Source organism: Mytilus californianus, unplaced genomic scaffold (genome assembly GCF_021869535.1).
Source record: "Mytilus californianus isolate M0D057914Y unplaced genomic scaffold, xbMytCali1.0.p SCAF_9, whole genome shotgun sequence".
Classification (NCBI taxonomy): domain Eukaryota; kingdom Metazoa; phylum Mollusca; class Bivalvia; order Mytilida; family Mytilidae; genus Mytilus; species Mytilus californianus.
Genome location: NW_026262745.1, coordinates 7,517,961 through 7,525,321, shown reverse-complemented (window position 1 = coordinate 7,525,321; position 7,361 = coordinate 7,517,961). Strand labels below are relative to the sequence as shown.

The 7,361-nt window shown below is 31.5% G+C and overlaps 1 long non-coding RNA gene across 1 annotated transcript; it reads right to left on the bottom strand.

Moving 5' to 3' along the window:
• Positions 1 to 4,372: 4,372 nt before the first annotated feature.
• On the bottom strand, positions 4,373 to 6,387 carry LOC127714992 (uncharacterized). The gene is made up of 3 exons (XR_007988023.1): positions 6,247 to 6,387; positions 5,389 to 5,488; positions 4,373 to 4,491 (listed from the first exon to the last, which is right to left on the bottom strand). It is a non-coding gene; the product is annotated as an uncharacterized LOC127714992 (long non-coding RNA).
• Positions 6,388 to 7,361: the final 974 nt, after the last annotated feature.

Below are 7,361 nucleotides of genomic sequence, written 5' to 3'. Positions count from 1 at the left end.
TTACTCCCTGTTGTGATATGATAATGACTTTGGGATTTTTACAAACTGTGCAGAATAATACTTACTTCAAAATTATGTGATAAAAAAAATATCTTCAAAAAATCATTGTTAGACTGTAGTGCTACCTTAATCCAATATTATGAGAGTGCCACGCTCTCTGCACGTAAAGAAACCTTGCAGTAATCTTTGAAGGATCCGTAGATGAGCTGTTGTAATGCAAAATTTCTTCCCCTATTAAATATACCCTCGTTATCCTGTGGCAGTTAAAACTTCCCCGGCATCTATTACAGGACATATTACATTCATTGAACTAGAATATTCGTCGAAGTTTTCTTTCCTTTCATGAAAGGGAATGATTTATTATTTGGTCTGCTGCTTGATAATGCTGAGTTGAAGTTAGGAAGCAAATGTTAAAACGTCTGCCGTGTAGCCACTGCCTGTTTGTCGATAGTTAGAAATTTTACAACACTCATTGTACAAGGAAAATGTTCGTGAAAGTTTTCTTGGCCTCAGTGAAAGGAAATGGGCAGTTATGCGCAAGTGTACATATTACATCAATCAATTGCATACAGCAACGCTTGTCCAAACTCGGTATTGGTGTTGTTTGACTTGGCATTGCCAATTCGTGTTTTGACTTCTGAGTTTCACTATCACTTTGGTATCTTTTACACTGATAATTAGAGAACACATTCATGTACAATCTAATTATGGACACCTGCTGTGTGGTTCTCAGTGGAATGAATCATTGACCTAGTTTCTACTACTGAGGACTACGACAAATCCGAACTTCCACGTGCCCACGATTATGGGCGTTCGTTGGACTATTGCAAATGTTTAAATACACAGCCACATTTGGACGGAAGCCTTGTGTAAAAAAGTTCTAGGATGTCTTAAGTTGGAGATAAATTGCGAAACTTTTTGAGATGTCCGTAGGTTACCCATTAAAAGTCGGAACATTTCTGTCTCAATCCTTTTTGTTTTCAATTGTCATACATTTCTTACCCTTTATCCTTTATCACATACTGATCGACCTATTTTGCATAACGTTTCCTTTATATGTATATTGTTAATTTGTTTTCCTGCATGAAATATTTGCCACCTGACTCGAAAACAAAATTCCATCCTGAATTTGTTAGTACTTGGATGTTAGATTTAGCTATAGTTTTGATGGATCATATTATCCACAGAATGAAAGAATTTAGGAAAAAAGAGAACATGTGGCTCTAAACAAAAAATGAAGCATTTGGCATGAGTTGAATTCCTTTAACTTAGGCCTTGGACCACTCAACTATATAAAAAATATAGCTTTTGTTAGTCGAGTAATGCCTTTCCTCGTCGGCTTTATATAGCTTTAACACAGTGCATCAAGTAAATTGGCAAGTAGATGGTATACCTTGCAGATCAGTTGTGCATCGTAATGGAAGATAATTTTACATACCAGGCCATCACATCCAATTTTTATTTTATTATATACGTCTAAATATGTGTCAACTTTACGATAGACATTCTCCGTGGGATAACATGTGAATATACAGTGCTAATACCATAATTCTTAAAAACTTCGTCTCAAATTTACCCCAAAAATTTTGTACAAAACATGTGACAATGATCGCAAATGTGTTTTTTACAGAAATGTTAAACAAATTTTGTTTAATTATTTTAATCTAAAGATAAAATAAATTTTGGTAGTATTGTCTTGTTTCTTGTCACTTTATTTATCTGGTGACTTTAAACAATCGTTGCGTTCAAAAATTAAATTACGCAATAAATATATTCAACAAAGATTAGTAGCACATGATTTCATGGAAATGAGTAAATAACAAGAAAACAAATAGTCATGTGAGGTTTTAATTTTATTTAAAATTATGTACAATATACATTTGGGGATATCGAATTATGTTTATACTTTATTTTAAATTATTCAAGCATTAAGATTATTACAAAGCTGTGGTTGTCTTCTTTGTCATTTAAGAAAATACATTTAGATAGACACGTTATAAGATTGTTTGTTTTCGTAATGGATTTTCCAGCATATTTATAAAACATTGAAATTAAAACTAAATATATATTACATATATATTCTGAATCTGTGTTTACTTATCAACGATAAGTAATAAGCAACTTTGAAATAAAAAAGGCTAAAGAATTTTAATTGAATACGATTCAAAATACGTTATATGCTATAATACAAGTAAATAATTTTGAATAGAACATAAAACCTTACAAAACTAAAACTGTGTTTTTGAAATTCATAACTTGATTGCACACTTTAAAATCTCTCGCTTGTGCTACTGACTATAAAACCCTTTCTCTTCAAGTCATTAAAATTCTAGCCATGTTTTGCGTTGTTTAGTAAATCGGTTACGGCCAAATTGGCCGATAGACAAAAACAATGTCAGCTTTTGCGATGGCATCAGGCCAGGGAAAACACATTTTTTTTTCTATGAAGGTCATTATTATATAGTATCCATCAACACTTAATTCTCCATATCACAAAACAAATGAAGCATTTAAAAAATCTATCGGATAACATTTACGAAGTTTTTGTATTGGGACAAGCTATTTACACGAGGAAGATACACGAGGAAGAGTTACACAATTGTCTATCATGAAACCTTCTCCTTTTAATCTAGATCAGAGGATTAACAAAAGGTAGACAAGACATGCTAATTTGTCACATTTTTACAAACCAAATTTGCAGACTTGTTCCTTTATTCATAAGGCAGATTTCATACAGGATCTTTTCATGCAGAATGAAAAGAAGCTTACATTATCCATTAACTTCACGTTCCAGCATATCAGTAAAGTTATTTCACTAAATTTTCTGACTATGGTGAACTCAATGATCCCATCAGACTTGAAATAAAGAATATTACAGTCTGCTTCATATCTTTACTTGTATCTCGGATTTTTTACAATGAGGGTTGGTTGAGAATAAAACCTTTGGGCAAATAAAGAGAAGATTTCAATTTGCCATTGTTGAATTGTCCATTTCTATTTAGTAACAAATCAGCAGCGCCTGCATATGAAGTATATATCTCCCAGTTTATACAATAGTCAAAAGATTTTGTTTCCTATCAAGATTTTCTTGATGTCAGGTTGTTGGCTACAAGGAGGCTATTGCATCAATAATTCCTTCTAGAAACTTTTAATTCATTCCTTCGATAAATGAAAATAAAAATTGAAAAATGTTATAATACAAAGCGCTTTTCTGTATTTACCTTCATTAGGAATACTCAAATATAACCGTTTGAAAGCAAGGGGTGTAAAAATACGCAGAACGTTAGATTCTATAAGACCAAGGGACTTGAAACGAATATTCAAATTCATTTTAGGTCAACTTCGCGAGATGGCGTTGGAACCTTAGTTTCTTATTTAAAAGTTTCTGAGTTAGTCAAATATAACGTTATGGAATATCTGTTTCACAGATGATCATTGATATGTCGTATTAATTCTTCGATCTGTTTTCCTCGATTGTAACATCAACGAATAAGACTTGATACCAAATAAGTTCTTGCGATGACCTGCTCACTTTCGAGCAGGATATGCCTGATCTTCCGCAGCAGCTGATATCACCTTAGGTTATTGTTGCTCAGTCGTAAGATTTTTATGTACATATTGTTGTGCGTTTGTATACTTGTGATTATCTTTTCCTCGCTTTTGCTTTGAATATTCTTGATAATGAAATTATTTTTCTATGGGTGCCAAGTAACACTGGCATCTATGCAATCATAGTTATAGAACAGGAATAAAAAAAACGATAATAGATTACACGAAACAAAACCAAATTTAAGCAAACTTTTACATGATTTTATATGCAGAAAAGTCAGTGTGTTATTTCTAGCCGCCAAATCGGTCATACACGTACACGTAGTGTAAGTACTGATTTTTATTTGTTAATAAGTAATTTTGCTTTTAACTTAAGTTTTAGTACATTGAAGGACCTATAGTCGAACTTAAAATATTTGAATTAAGTCTCGCTGCGATGAAGCCTTTTGTGCTGACGCGGCGTAAAGCAAATACCAATCAATCAATCTTCTCATTTGCTTAACAAATTCGCGAATTTGACGATCTCTCTTGGACTTCTGTGTTTGATTCTTTGTTTTGAAGTGTGCGCTTTCACTTTGGTCATTTTCTTCGAATTTCTTGCATTTCCTTCTTGGAGACAGTTTATGCATATAATGTTTAAAAAAACCTGCAATTTTCACACACAAAAATTATAATTTTTTTTTTTTGGAGGGGGGGGGGGGGGATGATATGGTATAACTTATTCAGAGTATTCTGGTTAAATAGCAATAAGTGATTATGATCTCGTAGAAAGCATCTGACGATTTGTGTAAGGCACATGCTTAAATAAATGAATGATTAAAACTACATGTTGAACAGTTTTATTATACTAATATGTTTCACATAACTTGGTTATATGTTCCGAAATGTTTCAAAAAAATACTTCAGCTGGAACTCTTCTCATGTTGTTGAAACATATCCAATCTATAAAAAAAAACACAATATAAAGCCCCCTTACCAAATTCAATGTACAGCTTAAAATATACCTTATAACATATTTTGTGTTCGTGTCTCTTAAATGTACACTTAATTTGTATATGTAAATATACAATAATATTTATCAATATTTTCAAAAAAAAGGCACAAAAACGAAAATAATGCATACGTGGATTCCCGCTACAGTCGAGCAAGAGTAATAGTATAATTGAACAGCATAAGTTTTTGCAATCAATTGTCCCAGAACTCTTCTGAATGAAGTTTCATGGTTTTAATGTGGTGATTCATATACCAGAAAGAAAATACTGTGAAAATTAAATACATGTACAAGGCCAAGTAATCGAATATGTAATGTGGAAGTTTGTATAAATTGCTTCTTTATTTAACAATAGGACTGTCGAGCAAATAATGACAATGTCTTTAGGTTTTTTTTTGTCATAACAGTTGTCTCATTGGCAATTGAAAAAAATAAAACGCTATCAATTTCACAAGTCCGAAGATCTTTTCTGGATTTACCTTCATCTGGAACGTTTGAAAGCCAATGATGTTTAAAAACTGAATCCGCCGAAGAGCTATATGATCAAACCACTCCTTATTTATATATGTTTATGACACAATGCCTCTGTGGTCTTCAATGCACGTATGAAGCTTTAACTACATCTATCGAAAAACCGTCTTGAACTTGCAATCAGGTGTTCAAATCTTTTATGAGATAAAGAACAGCACTGGAAGTAGTGTTCAATGTGTGTGTGTCATAAACTAACTCTATAATTTTTACTTTACTTATAAAAATGGTATATAGATTCTGTATTTTTCAGGTTCCCTTTTTCATAAAGGTGTTTTGCATGTAGACATTACTAACTGGAAGATGTTTAGTTAACTTACGAGCAAGTGTCATTGTATAACACACTCATCATCATCATCATCGTCATCATCTGGCCATCCATAAGATTGCCTTTTCATATTTAGTTGGGGTTTTTTTTGACTGAAAAATAATATTAATGCAGAATTTAGGAGAAAGGTCGATTCAGGATCTTTTAAGGTTCAACTCTGATTACTTTTAATATTTGATGCAGTTGAAGGCCGTACTGTTATCTATAATTGCTTACATCCACTTCATTTGAACTTTGATGGATAGTTGTCTCATTGGAAGTCATACCACATCTCCTTATTTTTATGTCTGTGTATATAAGATACTGAGTTCTTTGCCCACGGAAGTTTGAGGAGAAAGTTCAATTTGGGATCTTACTAGTTTTATCTCTGATGATACAGTTATATGTGATATAAACATTAGAGACTGAGTGCATTACCAACGAAATGTCATTATATGTTAGTCTCGCTTATCAAACCCCGATTATTAGGGTGTTCTAACACGAACAACATTGTAACAATGTAAACAACATTTAAAAATAACCTTAACACATTCAGCAGAATTTTTTTTAATGAAAGTCACACTTTTTTAATGTTATAATTCTCAAGCGAATTTTTATATTGCCTTATACAGGAACACTCAAAGCCAAAAAAAAGGGCCAATGATGTACAGGTACCGAAACGCGGACCTTTTAAAGTTGATATATACTTTTAAAATGTCATCTTAAAAAAATCGTTTTATTATCAACATTTACATGTAAAACGAACAATAAATGCACCATAGAAATTTAACAAATGTTTTATTTTACTTAAAATGCAAGAAATATATTTACCATTTGTATAAAAAAGAAAATAGTTAATTGATATATTTACCAACAAGAGGTATGCGCCTATGCTTTCACTGGTGTCTTAAGTGTTACTTGATGATTTCAAACAGTTTGTGATGTTCTATATAGACCTGAAACTATTTCATATAAAGCGAAATATAACTTTATCATGTGATTTCTTGGTAAACCAATAAAATAATGTGCTATATTTACTTCATTTGTAATGTTTAACTTTTGAATAGGTGTTAAGTTTTTTCCAGGAAAATTTGAACAAAAGCCTACTTGAATAACTTTAATTTAATTATGACATTTTGTTCGAGAGAATAATAAGCCCTACTATTCGCGTACTTTCATCAAAGAAAGCTTTGACCTGTAATATTAAACCAAAGCAATATATTTAGGCACATGCGTCAGACAACTAACTTTATTTCAAAATATTTTATCCTTTATCACAAAATTAAAGATCAGTCAACGATAACAAACGTATAATATCATGCGACTATGACATTTAATTGTGACTGATTAATATTTTGTAATGTTTAAAATCAATAAGATAGATATAAATTTTATGAAATGGAAATAGAAATTTAAATTATAAATAGTATGGGAACAGTATACTGTCCCAGATATAATTCTGAGTAAGCAGAGTTTGATGAAAAGTAGCAGTCCATATACATTGGTCTGTATTCTTTACACACATATGTCACAAAAGGCGAATTTTATTCGATTGATTTGAATAAAAAATAATTAAAAGATATGGGCCGCACGTCAAACAGATATTAATTAAAAATAGCTAAACAATAATTATCTCTTGTCATGATTGACGCATAAAACAACCAACCAAATGTCGCACTTAAAAATGTGAGTTTTTCATATATTATCGTTTGTGGGGATCATTTCTACAAATATTCCGAGATGAAACTGAATTACATTTTAGCTTCATGGATAGAAAATATATTGTGAATCAAAAAGATATACCATAGTTTAATAGTTTCAAACTGAAATGTGCTACCGAATTATTAACTTGGTGATTATGTCAAAACGTTCCCGACGTTCGAAAATGAAAAAAGTAGAGCTTGTAAATAAGACATTTTCAATATGCTCTTCATACATAATGAAAAAATTGTTATACTACGTTACAACTTAGTCATGATATATTTT